A 27093-nucleotide genomic window follows, 5' to 3' on the forward strand; every position below is an offset into this window, starting at 1 on the left:
ATATTGAATGTTGTTTCTCACCGTCTTTTGCTTCATGTTGTCCACCATGGACATCTTGCAGATAATCATGAGTGATCCTTGTTGCCGTGTCTTAGAAGGTGGCTTGTTGGAGCTACTTTTCGATTTTATTTTATTCGATTTATAATACATTAGTGGTTTACTACTCTGATAGTGTAACATAGGGTATGTGAGTTATTGTGTTTTTGAAGTTGATGTTTCTTTTGTTGTTTTGAAGTTTATACTTTATTCATGAAGTTGTGTTGAATTTTTTCCCCGTTGCATAGTTTTAAATGATTTTGATGTGTTTTCAAGGGTTTGTCATTGGCGAAACCTTAAATTTAGTGTAATGCTTTATTTATAAGTTTCGGGATTTAGGATGTTACATAGTGGTATCATAACAGGTCGATTCGTCCTACTAGGTTTTGTAATGATGTCTAGTTCCTAGTATGTGACATGTGTGTATACATTGTCGATGCATTGTTTCTTCTAATATTGGTTTGATGGTGTGCAAAATGGCAGGAAGAAACGATCACACTATTGATAATGCTTTGGATTAAATGGCCAGGCACTACACAAACAACAAAATCAGGCAGGTGATAGGTTCCGTGGTTTGGCAAAATTTTAGAGGAATAATCCGTCGACGTTCAAGGGAAGGTATGATCCGAAAGGTGCTCATGCGTGGCTCCGAGAGATCGAGAAATTTATTGGGTAATGGCCTTTATAGAAGAACGGAAGGTATTGTTTGATACTCATATGTTGTCTGAGGAAGCTGAAGACTGGTGAGACAATGCTCACTAGAGGCTAAAAGTTGTTAGGGTTGAGATCACTTGGGTTATGTTCAAGTTGCAATTCCTTGAGAAGTACTTTCTTGAATATGTGCATAACAAAAACGAAATTGAATTCCTCGAGCTTAAGCAAGGAAACATGACCGTTGATAACTATGCTTCCAAGTTCGAGGAACTTGTGAAGTTCTGTCCATACTAAAATGGTGCAAGTATGGAGGGGTCGAAGTGCATTAAGTTTGAAAACCTACTGCTACCTAAGATTAAGCAGGGTATCATCTATCAGGAGATTTGTAAGTTTCCTACTTTGGTGAACAAGTGTAAGATTCATGATGAGGACTACAGGGTTCATTCTGCTCACTATAAGAGCGGTAGTGATAGGAAGGGAAATAATTAATTAGTATAGAGGAAAACCATATAATTCTCTAGCTGACAAAGGGAAGCAGAGAACTTCAGATGAGAAAAAGCCAAGTGGGGGAGAGACTCCCGCTTCTATCAAGTGCTTCAAGTGTGGCGAGTTGGGCCACTGTGCTAATGAGTGAAATAATAATGTTATGAGATGCTTCAGATGTGGAAAGACGAGTCACCGTGTTACAAACTGCAAGAGTGTTGGGCCGACTTGTTATAACTGCGGCGAGCAGGGTCATATCAATACCAATTGTCAGAAGCCAAAGAAGGCACACTCTGGAGGGAAAGTATTTTCTCTATCAGGACCAGAGACTACTAGTGTTGACCGTTTGATTTGAGGTACGCGTTTTATAAATAATATTCCACTGATTGCTATTATTGACACAGGTGTAACATATTCGTTTGTTTCTCTTGATTGTGCTGAGAGGTTAGGTTTGAAATTGTCTTCTATGGATGGGAATATGGTTGTTGAGACCCCAACTCTAGGTCCGGTAACCACTTCGTGGGTTTGTTTAAATTATCCACTTACAATTTCCGGTAAGAGTTTTGGTATGGATTTATCCTATCTACCTTTGAGAAATCTCGATGTTATCCTTGGGATGAACTGGTTGGAGTTCAACCATGTTCATATCAATTGTTTTGACAAGATGATGTCATTTCCAAAGTTTGATGCAAGTGATGAGTTATTCGTGTCTGCTAAGAAAGTGGAAGAATTTGTGAAGGATAATGCTACAATGTTTATGATATTAACTTCTATAAAAGCAGAAAGTAAAGATGTGATTGGCGAGCTACTTATGGGTGTGATTTTCCATAAGTATTTCCATATGATATCAGTGACTTTCCACCAAAGCGTGAGGTTGAGTTTGCTATAAACCTAGTACATGGTACTAGTACTGTGTCGATGACTCTGTATATAAGTGCTGAGTGAATTGAAGAAGCAATTGGAAGATCTGCTTGAGAAGAAGTTTGTTCGAACGAGTGGTTTGCTGTGGGGTGCGCCAAATTATCAGTGAAGAAGAATGGTTGTAGTATGAGGTTATATGTCAATTATCGACAACTGAATAAGTTAACTATCAATAAAAAGTATCTACTTTTGAGGATTGATTATTTGATGGATCAGTTGGTGGGTGCTTATGTGTTTAACAAGATAAATCTGCATTTAGGTTATCATTAGATTCGTGTAAAGCCGGAAGATATTCCGAAGACTGCTTTTAGAATGAGGTATGGTCATTACGAGTATTCAGTAATGCCGTTTGGTGTGTATAATGCGCCATGAATGTTCATGGAGTACATGAATAAAATATTCCATCCATATTTAGATCAATTTTTAGTTATGTTCATCAATGACATCTTGATATATGTCTGATGAAGAGCATGTGGAGCATCTGAGACTTGTATTGCAAACCATGAAAGAGAAGCAGTTATATGTAAAGTTATCCAAGTGCGAGTTCTGGTTGCAAGAAGTGAGTTTCTTTGGTTATGTTATTTCTAGTTGTGGTATAGTTGTGGATCCATCGAAGATATATGATGTGTTTCAACGGGAGACTCCTTAGTTTGTTACGGAAATTAGAAGTTTTATTGGGTTGGCTGGTTACTATCGGAAGTTTATTGAAGGTTTTTCAAAGTTAGATTTTCTGTTGACTCGGTTGACTCAAAAGGGTCATGCCTATGTTTGGGATGTGCATTGCGAAGAGTGTTTTCAAGAACTCAAGAAGAAGTTAATGTTTGCTCCAGTTTTGATTTTGAAAAATCCAAGTGAGTCATTTGTTGTGTATCATGATGCTTCAAAGATGTGTCTAGGAGGTGTGTTGATGCATAATGGTTAGGTGGTGGCTTACGATTCTCGACAATTGAGAGTTCATGAAAGGAATTATCCTACGCATGATCTCGAGTTTGCAACTGTGGTGTTCATGTTGAAGATTTGGAGACATTATCTGCTTGGCTCCAGATTTGAGGTATTCAGTGATCACAAGAGTTTGAAGTAGTTATTTGATCAGAAGGAATTGAATATGAGGAAGAGGAAATGGCTCAAATTTATGAAGGAATATGGTTTTGGCTTGAGTTACCATCCGGGTAAAGCCAATATTGTAGCTGATGCTTTGAGTAGAAAGTCATTACATATGTTGACGCTAATGGTTCGAGAGTTATAATTGATCAAGCAGTTCAAAAACACGAGTTTGGTATGTGAAGAGACTCCTAATGATGTGAAGTTGGGTATGTTGAAGATGACCAATGGTATCCTTGGAGAGATCATATAAGGTCAGAAGATCGATGTGGGATTGGTTGACCGACTTGTGTTAATCAATCAAGGTAATTAGGGTGACTTCAGAGTTGATGAGAATGATGTGATGAGGTTTAGAGGCAAGGTTTGTGTACCAGATGTACCTGAGCTTAAAAAGAGTATTCTTGAGGAAGGTCATAGAAGTGGTTTGAGTATTCATCCCGGTGCCACTAAGATGTATCAATACTTGATGAAATTATTTTGGTGGCCAGGAATGAAGTAGGAAATAGCTAAGTTTGTGTATGCTTGTTTGACTTTCCAGAAGTCAAAGATTGAAAATCAGAAGTAGTTAGGCCTGATGCATCCGTTGAGTATTCCTGAGTGGAAGTGGGACAACATTTCCATGGACTTTGTGACAAGTTTGCCAAGGACGATGAAGAGATGTGATTCCATTTGGGTGGTTGTTGACAGGCAGACTAAATTAGCTCATTTTATACCGATTAGGATCAATAATCCGTTGTAGAAGTTAGCTGAGTTATACATTGAAAAGATGGTTAGTCTGCATGGTATTTCGCTGAGCATTGTGTTAGATAGATATCCGAGGTTCACGTCAAGGTTTTGGAAAAGTTTTCAAGAAGCATTGGGTACAAAGTTGAAGTTGAGTTCCGCTTATCATCCGCAGACTGATGGTCAAACAAAGAGGACTATCCAATCCTTGGAGGATTTGTTAAGGGCTTGTATGCTAAAATAAAGAGGTTCCCGTGATAGATACTTTTCGCTGATTGAGCTCACTTACAATAATAGTTTCTATTCGAGTATTGGAATGACCCCGTTTAAGGCGCTGTATGGTAGGAGGTGTAAGACATCTATGTGTCAGTATGAATCTGGCAAGAGTGCGGTGATTGGACATGAGATTTTGCAACAAACTTCTGAGAAGATCAAGATGATCCAAGAGAAGATGAAAGCTTTCCAGAGTCTCCAGAAGAGTTACCATGGTAAGAGGAAGAAAGAAATTGAGTTCTAAGAGGGAGACCATGTGTTTTTGAGAGTCACTCTAGTAACCGGTGTTGGTCGAAGTTTAAAGTCTCGAAAGCTTATGCCACGTTTTAAGAGTTACCCCAGTAACTATTGTTGGCCTATCAGATTGCCTTGTCACCTCCGCTTACTAATCTTCATGATGCATTTCATGTGTCTCAGCTGAGAAGATACATTCTGCATCTGTCTCATATAATCCAAGTGGATGATATAAAGGTGAGAGAGAACCTGACTATTGAGGCATCACCCATGTGGATAGAGAATCAGGAAGTGAAGCAGTTGCGTGGTAAAAAGATTGCCTTGGTGAAGGTAGTGTGGGGAGGACCAGCTGGTGGAAGCATAACTTGGGAGTTGGAGAGCCAAATGAGAGAGTTGTAACACCCCAAATTCAATTAATTTATGTAATTGAATTATTTGGATTTATTTTATTTAATTGTTGGTGTTTGGTGTGTCTTAAAATAACATTGTATGATTATATTTTGTTGGGTGTAGTGGCAAAAATGGGTTGTGGTGAGAAGGTAGTAGCTTGGTTGAATAAATTAGAAAATAATTACAATAATAAGAATTTTTAATTACTATTAGAAATAAATTGAGAAAATTGGTGAAATAGGAGATTTGAGCCATTTGTGTGAATTGAGGAAAATATGTGGAAAGAGGAGAGAAGCTAGGAATAGGTTGGGAAAAAACTCTAATTTTGAGAAATAATTAGAAATCATATATATTCTAAAAGTTGGGAAAAGCTAGTTTTTTAGAGAACTTTTACAGTACGTGAAAATAAGAGACAAGAAGAACTAAGAGTTTTTAGGAAGGAGAGCTAGGATTGAGAAGAGGAATCCATATGAGTTTCTAGATTCATCACTATTGTTGGAAATCTAAGTTAAAGGAGGGGTGGGGATAAAGGGCCATAAATATATGTGTATTGTCTAATGGGGTAGAGAAGATAAATCCTTATTATCATTAGGGTTACATGATTTGATTAGATGCATTGTTGTATGATAAAAATATGGAAAATTATTGGTTGATTTTGTGTTTATATGTGTTTCTATGACCGAATCTATGCCGAAATCATCATGATCATGTTGTCGCATTACGCGAAAACCGGCGGGAAAAGAAGAAACAACAGAGCCGCCACCGTGCGTTATTTATCCCAAAGAGGGAAAGGAAACGCTCAGAGTAAACCTAGGAAAGAACATGGTCTCGCGACCAAAGAGGATGGGTTCGGGAGTCGGTTATGCGAAGGGAAGGTATTAGCACCCCTACGCATCCGTAGTACTCTACGGGATCCACGCACAAAAGGAAGGAAAATGGTTGCTAAAACGCTGCTCAAACTCACACACACTGGCTGAAAGAGACAAAAGAGACTGACTGAAACTGACTCGGCAGGACATCGTATCCTGGGCCTACTTAGTCTATCAGGCATAGACATCAGAGTCGGAGTAGTTCGGACTGGGGAAACGACACATGCTCGCTAGGATGTCGCATCCTATGCATACGTATCTTCTCGGACGAGAGAAGAATCAGAGCATTCGTAGCTCGGCTGACACGCACACAAACAAAACAATGCAAAGGCAAACGTGGAGCCCGACTGCCAATCACTGGACTTACATCAGCATCCGAACCAAGACACACGCACACTGGAACCCAAATGCCACTCGATGGACTTACATCGGCTTCCAAGCACACAACAACACAACAAGTTAATAGGGAGTCGGGGACTCGAGCCTATAACTGTCAAGCACACACTCAAACAAACAGACAACAGATTGCTAAGGAGTCAGGCACTCGAGCCTAGCAACTGTCAAACAACACACACAAAAAGAAAAAGGGCGCCCGGAGAGATCAGCTCAATCTCCTGCCTACATACTTCATCTGGTGTGAAGATCAGGGCGATGTAGTTCCCCTACGCAGGGATAAAAGATCTAGCCTAACCAGATAACAGAGGGAGACACAACTCTAGGGAGACTACGACTCGAGCCTAGATGTTGTCATGCAAAGTCAACCCTAAGTCAAGGTTTCTAGCTAAATGGCACAAGGGCCAACCTATCCTAAGCATGGCTTGCACAGGAAGCGAGCCACACACACACAACTTGCACAGGAAGCAAGGGTCTCGATTGCAACTAGGGCAAGAGAAAGGGGAAGTCTCAATCGCAACGAGGGCGAGAGAAAAGAATTAGTGTTAGTTGTTAGTCAAACTCGACAAGACATCGCATCTCGTGCCTACGTATCTCATCTGGACATGAGAATCAGAGTTGCCGTAGTTCGGCTACGGAGGGACAAAGGTCTCGATTGCAACTAGGGCAAGAGAAAGGGAAAGTCTCGATCGCAACGAGGGCGAGAGAAAGGATCGCAACGAGGGCGAAAGCAAGCACGAATTAGTCTAAACTAAACCTAACTTGCACAGGAAGCAAGTCTAAGCTAGCCTAAGAAGCAAAGCAATCACAATCACAGATAGCACACACTATATACACACAAGAGGCTCACACAAGGGTTAGGTTTTAGTTGAGGGGTCATATCAACCTCAACAAACAAACCTCTGGAATGGGGTGAAGTGTGCTCTTAACCTTGCCATTGATGGGCTAAGGTGAAGCAGATGAAAGGTGATGAGGGGTGTGCCTCATTGCTTCTATCCCTGGCCTGGGAGAGCATTTGACAAGAATGTGTGGGTTCAGAAAGTGGGAACCCTTCTACACATTTGATACTGACTCAACTGTGCAATTGCACAAGATCTTGGGTTTTTATCTGAAATGCATCAACACAGTGGTGTGAGCAAAACAGAAGACACACTGAATAGCAGGGGATAGGTTGCTTATCCCTTGATCTGCCAATTGCCTCTTCACTTAGGAGGTCTTTGACTCTGTACAAGGACAAATTAAACATACACAAACATTGCCTCTTAAGGAGGACTTCAGACAGTTTGCCCGGCCAAATAACAGGCCGGGTCTCCAGACTACATGAAGAGAGAGCAATTATACCTCAAGCAAGTTGCTAAAAAGCAAAGCAAAGCAAGTTCAGAGAACTTAAGCAACTAAGGGTACCTGAAAAAGTCAAGCTAATCAGTAAACAGTTCAACAGTTCAAATCAAAAGGAAATGAATCAAACAGTTAGATCAATAAACAGAAGTGCAAAAGCACCAAACCCAACTCATATGAGTCATACCACCTACAAAACAAAGGTTAGCACATGATATATAGTCAAGCTCAAACAAACTGGTATGGTTTCTTTGAAGCACTATGCTTAACCTGAAACAAATGAACTCAACATAAGCCCAAAAGACCACTAGGACAAGCCTAGGGTCAAAAACAAAAGGGAAAGTCAAAACAGCAAACAAATGGTCAACCAAAGTCAAGTTCAAGCATTTAAGAAGCAAGCACAATTGGTCACAAGTTCATAACATGCATCATTGTCATTTCATAGACCAAAGAAGTCAAAACATGGCAAGAGGGAGCACACAAAAGGTCAACAGCAAGACCAAGCTCAAACCCAAACATAATCAATTCCAAAAATTATGAAATAATTCATACTCAATCACAATCCATAACATAGCATGCATATGAAATTTCAGCTCAATTGGATCATGGGAAGATAGTCAAATAAAATCAGGAAGTCAACACATTTTCAAGCATGCACAAAGAAGGTCAACAATCATGGGTCAACTTCAAAAAATCATAGCAAAATGAAAACAGATGAGAAATGGATGGGATTAACACCAATGCAAAGCTCCAGATGTCTAGTTATCACATGTAAAATTTCATGATCATACAATAAAGTATGAGAATTTCCCAGATGATATGGCAAGGTATGTCACACAAAGTCAACAATTGACTAGGCAGGGAAGAAAATTCACAAACAAATAGGAAATGACATCATTAAATCCAAGAAAATTCATACACAAACTAGACATATGAGAGAACAATCATGCAAAAAATTGGATCATTTGAAGGTCATGAAGCATGTAAACAAAAATCAGCAAATTGCATAACATTGGTGTGACACAAATTGTCACACCCTACTTCAAAAATTTATATCTAACAAACCACAAATGATAAATGCACAAACTCTACATCAAAACAAAGGTGAATGAGTGTAGAATAACCAAAAAAAGTTTCAGATCAAATGGATGCAACATGATTATTTCACAATGGTTTTGACAACATGTATCATTTTTGGTCACATTACACAAACCCTAAGGCCATTTAAAAACCAATGATCCAAAAAATCAATAAAAATAATGATAAAAAACTAGACAAACTTAGGATCATGATGCAAAAAATTTCAAGATTTTTGGAGTTAAAATGAGTGAATTGTGAATTTTAGAAGTTGATGTAATAATTGGAATAACATGAACAAGATAACATGTTTCAATGGTCAAAGGTGGTTGACCGAGTGGCATTTTTGAAATTACCACAACAACTAAGCAAAACGCAGTGTTTTGGGGAGGGAAACGAAATGTTCTCATTGGTCCTCACCAATAGAACAGTAACTCGGGTAAAAAGTTCAAATAACCAACCAATCATGTTAACATGTTTCTGGGCAGGCTTAGGGTTTCTACAGCAATGTTGTTTATCATCATGCTCATCAAACAAATTTCAAGCAACACTACACCAACAGCATGGCAGTGGAACAAAGATTTTCATGCAATAAAAGCAACATCAGCGAACCAAACACGATTCGAGCAAATTTCTGGGCAGATATTCTTTAGGGTTTGTATACAGCAGCTCATGTTCATATGACCAACATCATGAGAAAACTAATTCCAACCAGAATGCCCAATCAGCATGGCAACTAAACATTATCATCAAGTAACATCAAACAGAAACAAACCAAACACGGTTCATGGAAATTTTCTGGGCAGGTTTAAGGGTTTTAAAACAGCAGCAGTGTTCAACATCATCAAATCATGAAAAAATAACTTGCCCAGAAATCAACAGCAAGCATACCAATAGAGCAAACAAACTTCAAACAACACAAATCCATCAACCAATGGCATCGAATCATACTGAATAACATGCATCGAGCAAAATCAATATTTAAACACCAAGTTTCATTTCTAGATATCTCATGTATTTCTTAATCATTTTAAGTGATTCAAACTGCAATAGACTCAGCATACCACGACCTACATTAAGCATGGCATAGATTTAAGAAACCAAAGACTCGAACACTAACCCCTGTTGCAGAGCAGACGAAGATGCAGCAATTTTCTGGCTTTGAATAGTTAAAACAGCTGAAGATTGTGCTTCTACAAGATGAATGAGGAAGTAATCTTGGCTCAATGAAGCTTGCTCGTGTTTAAATCCAAATCTGCCATGGCTAAGCTTCCAATGGAACAGTGGTTTTGAGCTGCTTACAGATGTGGAAATGTGGTGAAAACAAGCTCACAAGGTTGCTTGAGTGATGGAACAATGCTAACTAGGTCGGGTTCTTTGAAGAATTTGGCAGATTTTGGCAAGATGATGAAAAATGAAATCGAGAGAGAGTGAGAATTTCTGTGTGTTAGGGGCTGCTGTTAGGGTTGAGAATGACTGAAAATCCCCTTTATATTTGCTGTTTAACATTGCTTAATCAAGTGCTAACCAAACTTTGCTCATTTTAACCAATTTGCTAAGTTTGCACCTTTGGCCAAAAGGGTGGTATGTGGTAGCAAGCTGCACGAATTCTGGGCCTTGGCAAGTCCCAAATGACAATTAAAACAATTTCCAAATGGCCAATTATGCTGAAAATGGATAAATCAAAAAGTCAACCATTGGTCAAACTTGAATTTTAATGAAACAAGTCAAAAAATGCCATTTTGATTGGCAAGGTTTTGGTGAATGATGAATGAATTTTTGGAAAGAGGGGATTAAATGGAGTTTGTAGGAAAAAATCCCATCAAATTTGGCCAAAGGAATCACGAGATATGGCCATTTGAAGTTCATGAAAATGTGAAAATGAAATGATCATATCTTGCAAACCATTCATGGGATTTGGGAGTTCTTGGACTTTTTGAAAATGGGAGAACAAGATCTTCAACTTTCATGTTGGGCAAAAATTCATTTGAAGCTTGTATCATGATGCAAGTTGAGGATCAAGAAGTTTCCATTTTTGGCAGTTGAAAATACAGGTCCACTTTCTATTTTGGGAAATTTTCTGATTGGCTTCAAATTCTTCAATGATATTGATTGCCATGATATATGAGGCCTATTGGGACATGAATAAGCTCTCTGAAACCAAATCCAACCATCAAAACCATAAAATCAACCACAGTTGACCAACTTTGACTTTCTAGGGTTTTTGACTGTCTGTGCATGAACTGATGGCTTCTGAACATCCAACCCTTGACTTGAACACTTCAAATGGACCTCCAAGTCATGTGAACTTGTTGGACAGACCCTAGGGCCTTGGCTCTTTGAGAAACACCCTTGCTTGATTGGTTGACTGATCTCCTGATCAGTTTGACCTAATTCTTGACTTGCTTGCTCTTGAGGCAACTGGGGACAATGCAATGCTATGCAATGTATCATGATATGCTATGACTTAATATGAGATGGTATGTACAATGATAGGTGCAAATTTGAGGTGCTACAGCTGCCCCTATTCAATCAGCTGGGAACCCGAATGGATGATAGCAGTGGCTGTCAGACTTTCAGGGTAAACAGGGATTGAATACAAAAGAACCGTAGAATTTGCACAACAGGGATCCACCAATGGAAACGTCCACTGGGATCTGATTCTTATTACTGGGTATATATGTTTTTTTTTTCAACGGGTATAACCACATCCAGACACCGCAACGACGATGAATGGGAAAAGAAATCACAACTAGATGCCAACGGACAACTAGGAGAGGTAAATCCACAAGGGGACAGGTACAACTAGACGTCATAGGACGAATAGGAAGACTCACGTTTATCGACACCAACGGAGAGGAGGAAAACTCAGCCAGACGTCATAGGACGAAAGGGAGACTCACGTTTATCGACACCAACGGAGAGGAGGAAAACTCAGCCAGACGTCATAGGACGAAAGGGAGACTCACGTTTATCGACACCAACGGAGAGGAGGAAAACTCAGCCAGTCGTCATAGGACGAAAGGGAGACTCACGTTTATCGACACCAACGGAGAGGAGGAAAACTCCACTAGGGAAGGGAGGGCGACGTTATGAACATCGAAAGAGGATGTTTACCGACATCAAAAGAAAACCAGACACTTACGCATGACTGGAAATCACCGAAGGATGGTGTTTACCGACACCAAAGAAGACCAGACACTTACGCATGACTGGAAATCACCGAAGGATGGTGTTTACCGACACCAAAGAAGACCAGACACTTACGCATGACTGGAAATCACCGACGGATGGTGTTTACCGACACCAAAGAAGACCAGACACTTACGCATGACTGGAAATCACCGAAGGATGGTGTTTACCGACACCAAAGAAGACCAGACACTTACGCATGACTGGAAATCACCGACGGATGGTGTTTACCGACACCAAAGAAGACCAGACACTTACGCATGACTGGAAATCACCGAAGGATGGTGTTTACCGACACCAAAGAAGACCAGACACTTACGCATGACTGGAAATCACCGACGGATGGTGTTTACCGACACCAAAGAAACAACACACGCGGGTGCTGACGGGATACTGACATCCACAAGATGACAGGGCAAGGCTGAACACTTGCAGGGGGTCTCACTGGGGAACAAGGTCACGACAGCGAACAAACAGGAAGGAACACCAAGGATACCGGGTTGTAGGTATGAAACGGGTGACCGACCAAACGTGAATTGGTTTGTGTTCCAAAACACTCAACATCCTGAAGAGGGCTAGAAAAGCAGTCTTGTTAGAGGATGAACATTCGATTCCATGAGGAATACGAATCTTACTCTGCTGGAGATAACAACCGAAAGATTGACCAAAGAGTGCATGAGATATATTATCTATAGCCGTCAGAACGTAGATAATACACTCGCATGGAAGATTATCCATAACCGGGTTGTAGGTTGTTAAATGAATAATCGACCGACAAGAAAGGCATCGGTACCAGGACTAGGTATGCAAAGATGACCAATCAAAAGAGGATAAAGTTGCTAACTCGGAGCAAATACCCAAAAGAAAGGGGAAGACCCACTGGGGACAATACTGCTTGATCAAGGCAAGTATCCAGAGGGGAAAAGAATATCAATACCGCAAACTGGATACTGATAACTGCAAAGAGGGGATTACATCTACCGGTTAGTAGGCAGAAAACCACGGAAAAGTAACCAGTCATCATCGGGATGAGCACAAAGGGTTCACTCCACCAAGGGGAGGAGTGTGGGATTTTACAACTACCAGCTAGTGGGTAGAAAACCACAAAGATAGGACTTACAACTACCGGTTTGTAGGTAGAGGCCAAATGGAAAAGTAACCAGTCATCATCGGGATGAGCTCAAAGGGTTAATTCCAACAAGGGGATGAAAGTGGGATTTTACAACTACCAGCTAGTGGGTAGAAAACCACAAAGATAGGACTTACAGCTACCGGTTTGTAGGTAGAAGCCAACAAACGGTCTGCTGAGAGACAGAGTGAGAAAAAGGTTTTACAACTACCGGGTAGTGGGTAGAAGACCGTAAAGAAAGGACTTACAGCTACCGGGTCGTAGGTAGAAGCCAACAAATTCCGCTGAGGATAAGATGAATGAGTGCCGGTTAGTGAGCGACTATTCATTTATGCCCCAGGGAAGCACGGGAGACAGCCAACAGGAAGCCAATTTAGGATCGATCCAAAAAGGCAGACTGAAACAAGACTCATCCTAATGAGGAAAGAACTCAATAGGGACAACCCATCCCGTATAGGGAGGGAACGGAAGCAACCGTCATCCACGAGGATGTATCTCAGTGGGGAAATGGAAAGAAAGGATAGACACTTTCTGCTTAAGGGGTTGGCTCTACATGAAGAGATCAGACACACCCAACTCTGCTAGGAGGATCTACTGGAGAGATTTGTATCAACAAATAGCAGGAGGTAACAATCAACAGATATCCGGCAACAGCTGCAACATGAGTATCCAAATGCTATGATTATGCATGTATGCATTCTACCTAAAATGTATGATGAATGCTGACAAACAGACATGCTCAACACGCAGGTCCGGGAATCAACCGTCCGGAGAGAAAACCAAAGCCACCAGAGAGCAAAGAAAATCCACTGGGGACTGGGGTATCAGGGAACACTTATCCTGCAGGGGAGGAAGAGTCTACGAGAGGCTTCTGGAGGGATCGTCGGTCACAACCGGAGAAAAGAGTTCAACATACAGGCGGACGCGCCACAACAGCTCGTGCTGGAAATCAGGGATACCAAGAAGCAACCAGATCTCTGATGAGGATAGATAGGTGTCGATAAGGCTCATCATGCCAACAACTCCACTGAGGGATCTATCTGAGGACATGCTGGAGTACTGGGATGTTGATCTACCAAATACTGAATCTTCAAAGAAAAAACACCCACGTTGGAGGAGAGATGAAGACTGCTCTGCTGGAGAGGCGAAAGTTGAAGTCTTCAGTAAACACTCTGCTAGAGGAGCTGCCCCACAATAGTATTTCAACAGCAACTTTGCTGGGAATGCCCCACGGTAGGGCTCAAACAGCACTCTACTGGGGATGCCCCACAATAGAGCTAACAGGGATTTGGAGGAAGAATCTGCACTGCCGGGAACATGAAGATGAACAAATTCAAACAACACTGCATCAGGCAAATTCGCTGAGGAGAGACCATACGAGGTTCTGCAGGACAAAGATACAGTCATGCTCGAGATACGAACAATTGTCTTACCTGTTGGTAATCGTACCACCCTCGGGAGAGCACTGCGGATCTCCTAAGTATCCTTCCATCATCGTGAATGTTCACTTTGTTTAAGAACAGTTTTTGAAAAATTTGTTTATTTTGAAAACAATGATACTTTATCAATTAAAACATGCAAAACATTTGTTGAGTTGAAAACAAATAAGAGTGCAAATAATTGGATAAAAGCTCAAATCGATGTGATGGAATGGTAGTCTGCAAAGGGCGAGACTCCATAGATCTGTACAAGTTTGAAATCGGTGATGTATATTGGAGAGGACTACATTGAACGTAATGACCTTTCCTCTACCATTCTGAATTTTCGATGTATTCAAAGCTTCAGTCGACGACGAATCGAGAATTCCTGACGGATGACAGATATAGAGCACAGTCTTGTCAAGATGCAGTTACTTGCCAAATCCCTAATTTTTGCCTAGATTGCCCCAGTGTGAGGTGTTCAATCTAGCGGGATGCAAATTCTTTTTTCAATGTCTCTAACTTTTGCCTGGATCGCCCTTTCGGGTTTTCAATCCACCGAGACGCTTCTTTTTGCCTAAGTCGCCCTTTGGGGTGTTCGACTTAGCGAGCTGTTTTGCTCTTTTTTTTTCTTTTAGGCGAAGTATTTCTTGACTGCATCCGGAATTCACAGGATGAGTGAACTTCTCCATCCATTGTTGTAAGTGTCGAGACATTGCCTGAAGAGGCTCTCTTGTCAACACATGGACATTCATAGCTTGGGGGTTCACTTGCCCCTGGAATCAGGCACGAAAGACAGGACTTTCTTGAGCATGAGGCCCCTCGAAACACACGAGGCTTGACCTTCTTAACGCGTGCTTTCTTCACTCTCTGCTGATATGACTTGACCATGACGCATGGCAGTTGATCTTTTCGTTCTTTCCGTCGAATTCAGCATTAGTCAACTTGGGACTTTGAGGGTGCTATCTTTCTTTTGTTTTCTTTTGATTTTGCTTTTGATTTGATTTTGCTTTTGACTTTGCTTTCTTTTGATTTCTTTTGATTTCTTTTGATTTCTTTTGATTTTGCACCCTCCTCTTCCTTTTTTCTTTTTTTTTCTTTTTTTTTTCTTTTTTTTTAATGCCCCAGTTGGCTGTTCTGCTGATTCTCGAGATGCAGCTGAGTGTGATCTTCTTTCTTGCTCAAGAAGTCGGGAAATCTCGTCAGGAATCCCTTCAAGCATCATCTTCTTCCGCTTCGAATATAGGGAATTCAAAATTGGGAGATGACGTCCGATCATTATGTTCAATGGGTTTGAGAAACAACCTGCATAATGATTTTGATATGAAAAGCTTTTTGAAAATCAAACAAGACAATCGTTATGCAGATGGAAAGATTGCTTTTATTCTTGTTTTTTTTTTTAAAGGTTTTTTGTGATCACCAATTTCATGCAAAAAAGCAAAAGGGGAAAACAAATGGAAAACAAATGTTTTAACATGAATTATTTGAATGAAAATATCATTGCACAAAATGCTGCCAACAATGTCATCACTTCTCCTTTTGGCATGGGAGAAGGGTTTTTAAACAAAGTGATTATTACAAAGACTTATGAACAGCTGTAGGAAAGCCCACAGTGACCCAATTGTGATAGATCCCACCAGGGATGACAACTGTCAGTATTTCTTGCATCAGCAGCTTCTGCTTTCCGAACAACCCTTCTGAAGAAAAGTCGGCGCCAGCCCAGGACTTGTTATCTTCAAACTTGATTAACACGGGGACCTAAATCCTCCAAAATCAGAATACCTGACCTCACAAGGTCTTGAACCTTCATCTTCAGCTGAAAGCAGCTATCCACGTCATGACCAGGAGCACCCGAGTGATACACACAGTGCTGTTCGGGCCTATACCACCACTGAGGGTTGACAGGTATGGGCGGCGGGTCTCTGGGAGTGATCAAGTTCCGCTCTAACAGAGAGGGATACAGTTCAGCGTAGGACGTGGGGATTGGATCAAAAATGATCTTCTTCCTCTCGTTACTTGTACCAGCTTGATTACCATTGTGAGGCTGGGAAGCCTGCTGCTGAGGACGATGTTGCTGACGCTGATGCTGCTGAGCTGGTCTTCTCTGTTGCTGTTGAGGTTGAGTTGTTGGAATAGTCACAGCAGCAACTTGACGATACTGTCCTCTGTTTGCACTCCTCCGACGGTGCACAGCATTTGTTTCAATCTCTCCCCTTTTGGGTGCCCCAGAGTATGTCTTCTTAGAACTGGAAGAACTTGAAGAGCCAGGATAGCGAACCGGAGCGCGGGTTGCTCTGACATTAACAGTCTCTGCAGCAAGAGGCTGTTCACTGATTCTGATCCCCTTCAATTCATCATCCACGGCATAATCATTGACGAGAATAGTGGCAGCAGCATTCTCATGAACGGGTACATCCACTGGTGGAGCACGGTGGACCGGTGGAATCACAGCTTCCAGTCTCTGGGCTAAGGCACGCAGCTCCTCTTGCCCCTGAACGAACCCTTGCATCATGTTCATGAACTGGGCCATGTTCGCCCTCATCTTAGCTAGCTCAGTCTGAACTTGATCCATACTTCTTCTGATGATTGAGTCTGGTCGTGGTGCGGACGGTGATCAACAATCCTGTCTCAGTCAAAACCCAAAGTGAGAAGTCTCTCCCCAAACATGTCTGTAATGCAAGAATGTGCATGATATGCATGATATGGGTACTATTTTATCATGGATGATCCTGAAAAGGATATGCGTATGCGAGTTAACCTTTTTCTGTTTTTTCATGCATTATATTTTTTGAAAATAAATATGCTATGATGCAAATGATGCAACATGACTGGTCAGGCTGTGCGTCTCAAGGCACAGGGTCGAAGCTTCGGCTTGAACTCTGATCACAATCATCTGAAACCCAAAGTCAATCTGATCAACTGGCATCTGAACCCATGTCTGGAGAACTGAGTCACCACCTGAGCGAGTACCCTCAAATTCAGCCCAGGGATCCGAAATAAACGGAACCCTCTGATCAATACCAGGGTCAAACCTCCGGCGTCCAGAAATAACGATCCATAAATCCGACTCAAGATCATCAACACGGCATTACTGGCAGAAACTGTATCTGTAGAGATCAAACCCTCCCCTCACTGGTAGGTTCTAAGAACAGAAGTTTGTCAGTTTCAGCCCTTCAGTCGAGAATAATACGTTTACCACTGAAGGTTTAGCATTATTACGGGATAAAAGACCTCTGCTGACTCCCCTCAACAGGATATCCTAAAGCAAGTTCCCAGTCTCGGGGTCCTCGGATTGAGCAGCGAGAATGCGCCCACCAGAGCTAACATAATCACGTCTCGGAGGAGAGGCCTTGACTGAGTTCTCGGGAAATGGTCACCAGAGTCGACGATTTCTAAAGGAATATTTGTCGTTATGGAACACCCATAGGACAAAATATATCCAACAGAAACCTCGTCTGGAATGTGGGTCTCATGAACGACTTATCATAGCAACATGCCACGCAAGCCTCATGACTATCCACTCTAACACCTATGTGTACACTCAAGCCTGGGTAGTGGGCTTATTTCTCACAAAATATCCCATCCCAACAAACAGACAACCGGCAGATGAATATGAATGAATGCAAACATTAATGCAAACAATAAATGCAAACAGCAAATGCAAATATATACAAATGAATGCAATAAATAAAGCAGCACAAAGCAACCAAAGCCCTAACCTAGAGAGCGCTAGGAGAGACTCGCTCGGGGAAGATGGACCAGCACAGGTCAACTTCTCTATATCCCCAGCAGAGTCGCCAGCTGTCGCATTACGCGAAAAACCGGCGGGAAAAGAAGAAACAACAGAGCCGCCACCGTGCGTTATTTATCCCAAAGAGGGAAAGGAAACGCTCAGAGTAAACCTAGGAAAGAACATGGTCTCGCGACCAAAGAGGATGGGTTCGGGAGTCGGTTATGCGAAGGGAAGGTATTAGCACCCCTACGCATCCGTAGTACTCTACGGGATCCACGCACAAAAGGAAGGAAAATGGTTGCTAAAACGCTGCTCAAACTCACACACACTGGCTGAAAGAGACAAAAGAGACTGACTGAAACTGACTCGGCAGGACATCGTATCCTGGGCCTACTTAGTCTATCAGGCATAGACATCAGAGTCGGAGTAGTTCGGACTGGGGAAACGACACATGCTCGCTAGGATGTCGCATCCTATGCATACGTATCTTCTCGGACGAGAGAAGAATCAGAGCATTCGTAGCTCGGCTGACACGCACACAAACAAAACAATGCAAAGGCAAACGTGGAGCCCGACTGCCAATCACTGGACTTACATCAGCATCCGAACCAAGACACACGCACACTGGAACCCAAATGCCACTCGATGGACTTACATCGGCTTCCAAGCACACAACAACACAACAAGTTAATAGGGAGTCGGGGACTCGAGCCTATAACTGTCAAGCACACACTCAAACAAACAGACAACAGATTGCTAAGGAGTCAGGCACTCGAGCCTAGCAACTGTCAAACAACACACACAAAAAGAAAAAGGGCGCCCGGAGAGATCAGCTCAATCTCCTGCCTACATACTTCATCTGGTGTGAAGATCAGGGCGATGTAGTTCCCCTACGCAGGGATAAAAGATCTAGCCTAACCAGATAACAGAGGGAGACACAACTCTAGGGAGACTACGACTCGAGCCTAGATGTTGTCATGCAAAGTCAACCCTAAGTCAAGGTTTCTAGCTAAATGGCACAAGGGCCAACCTATCCTAAGCATGGCTTGCACAGGAAGCGAGCCACACACACACAACTTGCACAGGAAGCAAGGGTCTCGATTGCAACTAGGGCAAGAGAAAGGGGAAGTCTCAATCGCAACGAGGGCGAGAGAAAAGAATTAGTGTTAGTTGTTAGTCAAACTCGACAAGACATCGCATCTCGTGCCTACGTATCTCATCTGGACATGAGAATCAGAGTTGCCGTAGTTCGGCTACGGAGGGACAAAGGTCTCGATTGCAACTAGGGCAAGAGAAAGGGAAAGTCTCGATCGCAACGAGGGCGAGAGAAAGGATCGCAACGAGGGCGAAAGCAAGCACGAATTAGTCTAAACTAAACCTAACTTGCACAGGAAGCAAGTCTAAGCTAGCCTAAGAAGCAAAGCAATCACAATCACAGATAGCACACACTATATACACACAAGAGGCTCACACAAGGGTTAGGTTTTAGTTGAGGGGTCATATCAACCTCAACAAACAAACCTCTGGAATGGGGTGAAGTGTGCTCTTAACCTTGCCATTGATGGGCTAAGGTGAAGCAGATGAAAGGTGATGAGGGGTGTGCCTCATTGCTTCTATCCCTGGCCTGGGAGAGCATTTGACAAGAATGTGTGGGTTCAGAAAGTGGGAACCCTTCTACACATTTGATACTGACTCAACTGTGCAATTGCACAAGATCTTGGGTTTTTATCTGAAATGCATCAACACAGTGGTGTGAGCAAAACAAAAGACACACTGAATAGCAGGGGATAGGTTGCTTATCCCTTGATCTGCCAATTGCCTCTTCACTTAGGAGGTCTTTGACTCTGTACAAGGACAAATTAAACATACACAAACATTGCCTCTTAAGGAGGACTTCAGACAGTTTGCCCGGCCAAATAACAGGCCGGGTCTCCAGACTACATGAAGAGAGAGCAATTATACCTCAAGCAAGTTGCTAAAAAGCAAAGCAAAGCAAGTTCAGAGAACTTAAGCAACTAAGGGTACCTGAAAAAGTCAAGCTAATCAGTAAACAGTTCAACAGTTCAAATCAAAAGGAAATGAATCAAACAGTTAGATCAATAAACAGAAGTGCAAAAGCACCAAACCCAACTCATATGAGTCATACCACCTACAAAACAAAGGTTAGCACATGATATATAGTCAAGCTCAAACAAACTGGTATGGTTTCTTTGAAGCACTATGCTTAACCTGAAACAAATGAACTCAACATAAGCCCAAAAGACCACTAGGACAAGCCTAGGGTCAAAAACAAAAGGGAAAGTCAAAACAGCAAACAAATGGTCAACCAAAGTCAAGTTCAAGCATTTAAGAAGCAAGCACAATTGGTCACAAGTTCATAACATGCATCATTGTCATTTCATAGACCAAAGAAGTCAAAACATGGCAAGAGGGAGCACACAAAAGGTCAACAGCAAGACCAAGCTCAAACCCAAACATAATCAATTCCAAAAATTATGAAATAATTCATACTCAATCACAATCCATAACATAGCATGCATATGAAATTTCAGCTCAATTGGATCATGGGAAGATAGTCAAATAAAATCAGGAAGTCAACACATTTTCAAGCATGCACAAAGAAGGTCAACAATCATGGGTCAACTTCAAAAAATCATAGCAAAATGAAAACAGATGAGAAATGGATGGGATTAACACCAATGCAAAGCTCCAGATGTCTAGTTATCACATGTAAAATTTCATGATCATACAATAAAGTATGAGAATTTCCCAGATGATATGGCAAGGTATGTCACACAAAGTCAACAATTGACTAGGCAGGGAAGAAAATTCACAAACAAATAGGAAATGACATCATTAAATCCAAGAAAATTCATACACAAACTAGACATATGAGAGAACAATCATGCAAAAAATTGGATCATTTGAAGGTCATGAAGCATGTAAACAAAAATCAGCAAATTGCATAACATTGGTGTGACACAAATTGTCACACCCTACTTCAAAAATTTATATCTAACAAACCACAAATGATAAATGCACAAACTCTACATCAAAACAAAGGTGAATGAGTGTAGGATAACCAAAAAAAATTTCAGATCAAATGGATGCAACATGATTATTTCACAATGGTTTTGACAACATGTATCATTTTTGGTCACATTACACAAACCCTAAGGCCATTTAAAAACCAATGATCCAAAAAATCAATAAAAATAATGATAAAAAACTAGACAAACTTAGGATCATGATGCAAAAAATTTCAAGATTTTTGGAGTTAAAATGAGTGAATTGTGAATTTTAGAAGTTGATGTAATAATTGGAATAACATGAACAAGATAACATGTTTCAATGGTCAAAGGTGGTTGACCGAGTGGCATTTTTGAAATTACCACAACAACTAAGCAAAACGCAGTGTTTTGGGGAGGGAAACGAAATGTTCTCATTGGTCCTCACCAATAGAACAGTAACTCGGGTAAAAAGTTCAAATAACCAACCAATCATGTTAACATGTTTCTGGGCAGGCTTAGGGTTTCTACAGCAATGTTGTTTATCATCATGCTCATCAAACAAATTTCAAGCAACACTACACCAACAGCATGGCAGTGGAACAAAGATTTTCATGCAATAAAAGCAACATCAGCGAACCAAACACGATTCGAGCAAATTTCTGGGCAGATATTCTTTAGGGTTTGTATACAGCAGCTCATGTTCATATGACCAACATCATGAGAAAACTAATTCCAACCAGAATGCCCAATCAGCATGGCAACTAAACATTATCATCAAGTAACATCAAACAGAAACAAACCAAACACGGTTCATGGAAATTTTCTGGGCAGGTTTAAGGGTTTTAAAACAGCAGCAGTGTTCAACATCATCAAATCATGAAAAAATAACTTGCCCAGAAATCAACAGCAAGCATACCAATAGAGCAAACAAACTTCAAACAACACAAATCCATCAACCAATGGCATCGAATCATACTGAATAACATGCATCGAGCAAAATCAATATTTAAACACCAAGTTTCATTTCTAGATATCTCATGTATTTCTTAATCATTTTAAGTGATTCAAACTGCAATAGACTCAGCATACCACGACCTACATTAAGCATGGCATAGATTTAAGAAACCAAAGACTCGAACACTAACCCCTGTTGCAGAGCAGACGAAGATGCAGCAATTTTCTGGCTTTGAATAGTTAAAACAGCTGAAGATTGTGCTTCTACAAGATGAATGAGGAAGTAATCTTGGCTCAATGAAGCTTGCTCGTGTTTAAATCCAAATCTGCCATGGCTAAGCTTCCAATGGAACAGTGGTTTTGAGCTGCTTACAGATGTGGAAATGTGGTGAAAACAAGCTCACAAGGTTGCTTGAGTGATGGAACAATGCTAACTAGGTCGGGTTCTTTGAAGAATTTGGCAGATTTTGGCAAGATGATGAAAAATGAAATCGAGAGAGAGTGAGAATTTCTGTGTGTTAGGGGCTGCTGTTAGGGTTGAGAATGACTGAAAATCCCCTTTATATTTGCTGTTTAACATTGCTTAATCAAGTGCTAACCAAACTTTGCTCATTTTAACCAATTTGCTAAGTTTGCACCTTTGGCCAAAAGGGTGGTATGTGGTAGCAAGCTGCACGAATTCTGGGCCTTGGCAAGTCCCAAATGACAATTAAAACAATTTCCAAATGGCCAATTATGCTGAAAATGGATAAATCAAAAAGTCAACCATTGGTCAAACTTGAATTTTAATGAAACAAGTCAAAAAATGCCATTTTGATTGGCAAGGTTTTGGTGAATGATGAATGAATTTTTGGAAAGAGGGGATTAAATGGAGTTTGTAGGAAAAAATCCCATCAAATTTGGCCAAAGGAATCACGAGATATGGCCATTTGAAGTTCATGAAAATGTGAAAATGAAATGATCATATCTTGCAAACCATTCATGGGATTTGGGAGTTCTTGGACTTTTTGAAAATGGGAGAACAAGATCTTCAACTTTCATGTTGGGAAAAAATTCATTTAAAGCTTGTATCATGATGCAAGTTGAGGATCAAGAAGTTTCCATTTTTGGCAGTTGAAAATACAGGTCCACTTTCTATTTTGGGAAATTTTCTGATTGGCTTCAAATTCTTCAATGATATTTATTGCCATGATATATGAGGCCTATTGGGACATGAATAAGCTCTCTCAAACCAAATCCAACCATCAAAACCATAAAATCAACCACAGTTGACCAACTTTGACTTTCTAGGGTTTTTGACTGTCTGTGCATGAACTGATGGCTTCTGAACATCCAACCCTTGACTTGAACACTTCAAATGGACCTCCAAGTCATGTGAACTTGTTGGACAGACCCTAGGGCCTTGGCTCTTTGAGAAACACCCTTGCTTGATTGGTTGACTGATCTCCTGATCAGTTTGACCTAATTCTTGACTTGCTTGCTCTTGAGGCAACTGGGGACAATGCAATGCTATGCAATGTATCATGATATGCTATGACTTAATATGAGATGGTATGTACAATGATAGGTGCAAATTTGAGGTGCTACACATGTATCTATATTTTTCTGCCATTGATGAATGCTTGATACTTGAGTTGTATCCATGATTGAGGGGTAAGTTAGTAGTTGGATTTGTTGATGAATTGTTATGGATTGTAATGAAAATAGGTGTCATATATGTTGATGATTAGGATAATATGATTACCTGTTAAATTCATGTTTTGGGTATTTTGATTTTGGAATAATCGATTGGTCCAGTCAAAAATTGTGAAAACGTAGTCAGAGAGTTTGGGACAATCGATTGGTCCCTTGTGTCAACCGATTGGTCTTTGTTTCAATTGGTTGGTCCACTTGTCGATTTTGACCATAACGTTTGTTCTGTAAGTCCAAATGAGACGCCGTTCGAAGCATTGGAAAGCTATTACACAGAACTACCTCATGATAATGCTTGGTGAATTGTTTGAGTTATAGTCATGTGCCTACTATAACACCCTAAAACCCCATGCTTAATATTATAAAGTAAGACATATAGAAACATATATTCCAAGCTTAGGATGTTACTCAACATCAAACCCATCTATTATGCAACACATATTCAGTTAGATAACATATTCACATACATCTGTCATCGAATGCTCACCTTGACTTAGGGTATCATCGCAATGGAATTTCCTAAATTAAGCATGCATCATAATATAATAAGTCCTATAAAATACTATATTGAAATTCAAAACGATCACAACAAAGCCTCCACAACTAACAATACTCCAAACGTCGAAAGCATAACATTCAACTATCATTACAAAACATAAACAATGAAATAACAATGTTCAACCACCCATTGTTACAGACCAGAGCAACATAAATCTAAAAATGCGCAAAATGGGAAAGGATAGGAATAGTCTCAATGCCATCCTCGAATTCTATGCAGCTACTCGTTTACCTACTTATTTGTACTATGAAGTGAGCACAAACCACAACACAACAATAAAGGGGTGAAAATTCACATCAATAAATTAACGACATAAATTGAAAGGTAGAATTCAAACATCTACACAATCAACGACAATTATCCACATAAATATCATACCCAGTCCATCAACATACACAACAATCACATATTCATCCTTTTATCATGCAATTAGACTCACAACTTCAACTAGACTCATATGCATGTAGTACCATATCCTCATTAATTGGTTCCCTTAGGAACCAGGTTCACCCTGATCAAACCCCAAATCCACCCTGCTCAGATTCGGGACAAGTCACAAATTCACCATGCTCGGATTGCAACTTACCTCTTTCATTAACAACAACATCATAATGAATGCACATCATAACACGTCAATGCAAAAACAACATAATGTTTATGGTACCCTCCTGATAATAAACAAAACATGCCATGACCTAACCATAATAGTTCCTCTCTAGAATTATCATCCCACAATAACATACTCATCCTTCAACAACAAAAATCATGCTCATACAGTAACACAACATCATCACAAATCATATCAATTAACACAATATCATCATCAAGCATGCACATATCCAACATTCATCAATTAGTCCACAAATTTGATTAAAAATTATATTTAATCATAAATCATACAAAACATCATTCTAAACAACAGTTAACAGAGCCTAACAGTACTCAAAACATCTATAAAAGTCAAAAAATCAAAATTTGCCATTTATCATCACCAAAACAAGTATTTACGCCCAATTAAGGCTCATGGCGGGTTACCCGTCACGAGCTTGGCGCCCTCCATGGACATCACAACACATGCACATCACCTGGGTGACGACCGACTCCAAAATGGAGCCTAGGCTTCATGACGAGTTACCCGCCATGGCCATGGCGCCTGTCATCGAGTTGCAGAATGCAAAATTTTGTTTCTACTATATAGTTCATATCAGAACTCCGATTTCTTAGTCCAGGTACTCTAATTGATCCGAAAATAATATGAAATCAACATATTAACATCACTCAACCTATATCTATCAATTAGCAAGCATAATCATAAATTATTCACCATTTTTGTCATGATTCAAAAAACCTTCAAAACTAACCAATGGTGAAAATATATTGACACATAAAAATAGAAACTACCCCACATGCATGTACATGAATTTCATCATGAAAAACAGATTACAACACTAATTTATTACCAAATTTCAGATTCACATATCAACAAAACAAAACATGTATACTCATACAAAGCCTATTGGAGGTTAAGGACTCCATAGTTCTATCCCTTAAGCATATACCCATTATTGAATCCATTCTCCCTCTTACCTCAATTTCTAGCAAGCGATTTGAATCTGAACTGGTTTGAATGTTCTCCTCTCACCCAAAGTTTCAAGTTATCCCTTTGCCGCAAGCCTCTTTCTCTCTTTTCCAAAGTTTCTATGTACTGATAGCCAAACTACCTAAACTAGGTTAGGAACTTAATTTATATCATTAGGATAATCTTCTAATAGTTATAATTCTGACCCTAAACTCTTATCCCTCCTGCTCCTTCCTCCCTTCCACTTCTCATAATTCCCATTATTAGCCCAAACTTACTATTTTCTTATTTTAATGAAATAAATCCCATAAAATAGTATTATTTTAATTATTAAAATAAACTCCAATTATTCTAAATAAATTTTACTCACCTCTAATTACTCTCTACACCCCCACCTTAAGGTCACACACCCTAACTCCCATATTAATTCAATTATCGCACATAAAATTAAATTAACATAAAATTAAATCACGAATAAACACATAAAATAACCATTCAAAAACTGGGGTGTTACAACTCTCCCCCTTAAAGGATTTTCCCCCTCAAAAATTACCTGAAGTAAACATATTCGGATACGAATCCCTCATTTGGCTCTCAAGCTCCTAAGTTATGTTTCCACCAGCTGGTCCTCCCTAAGCTACCTTCACCAAGGTAATATCTTTACCACACAATTACTTAACTTCCCGATCCTCTATCTGCATGAGTAATACCTCTACAGTCAAGTTATCTCTTACCTGCACATCATCCACTTGGATCACATGAGATAGATTCAAAATGTATCTCCTCAACTGAGACACCTAAAACACATCATGAAGATTAGCAAGCAATGATGGTAAAGCAATCCGATAGGTCACTTCTCATATTCTCTACAAAATATGATACGGACCAACGAAATGCAGAGTGAGTTTTCGAGAATTTAAAGCTATACCAACACCAGTTACTAGTATAAATCTCAAAAACACGTGATCTTCCTCTTGGAACTCAAGTGCTTTCCTTCACTTATTATGATAGCTCTTCTGGAGACTTTGTGAAGCTCCTATCTTCTCTTGGACAACTTTGATCTTCTCTGTGGTCTGTTGTACAATCTCAGATCCAATCACAATACTTATCCCGACTCAAACCAATATAATAGTGTCCTACACCTTCTACCATACAACGCCTCAAATGGTGCCACTCCAATGCTCGGATAGAAACTGTTATTATAGGTAAAGTTGATCAACGATAAAAATCTATCCCAAACACCTCCTTTTTCTATGACGCAACCCCTAAACAAGTCTTCTAAGGATTAGATAGTCCTCTCTGTCTGACCATCCACATGCGAGTGATAAGTAAAA

Source organism: Lathyrus oleraceus, chromosome 3, assembly GCF_024323335.1.
Source record: "Lathyrus oleraceus cultivar Zhongwan6 chromosome 3, CAAS_Psat_ZW6_1.0, whole genome shotgun sequence".
NCBI classification, from domain to species: Eukaryota; Viridiplantae; Streptophyta; class Magnoliopsida; order Fabales; family Fabaceae; genus Lathyrus; species Lathyrus oleraceus.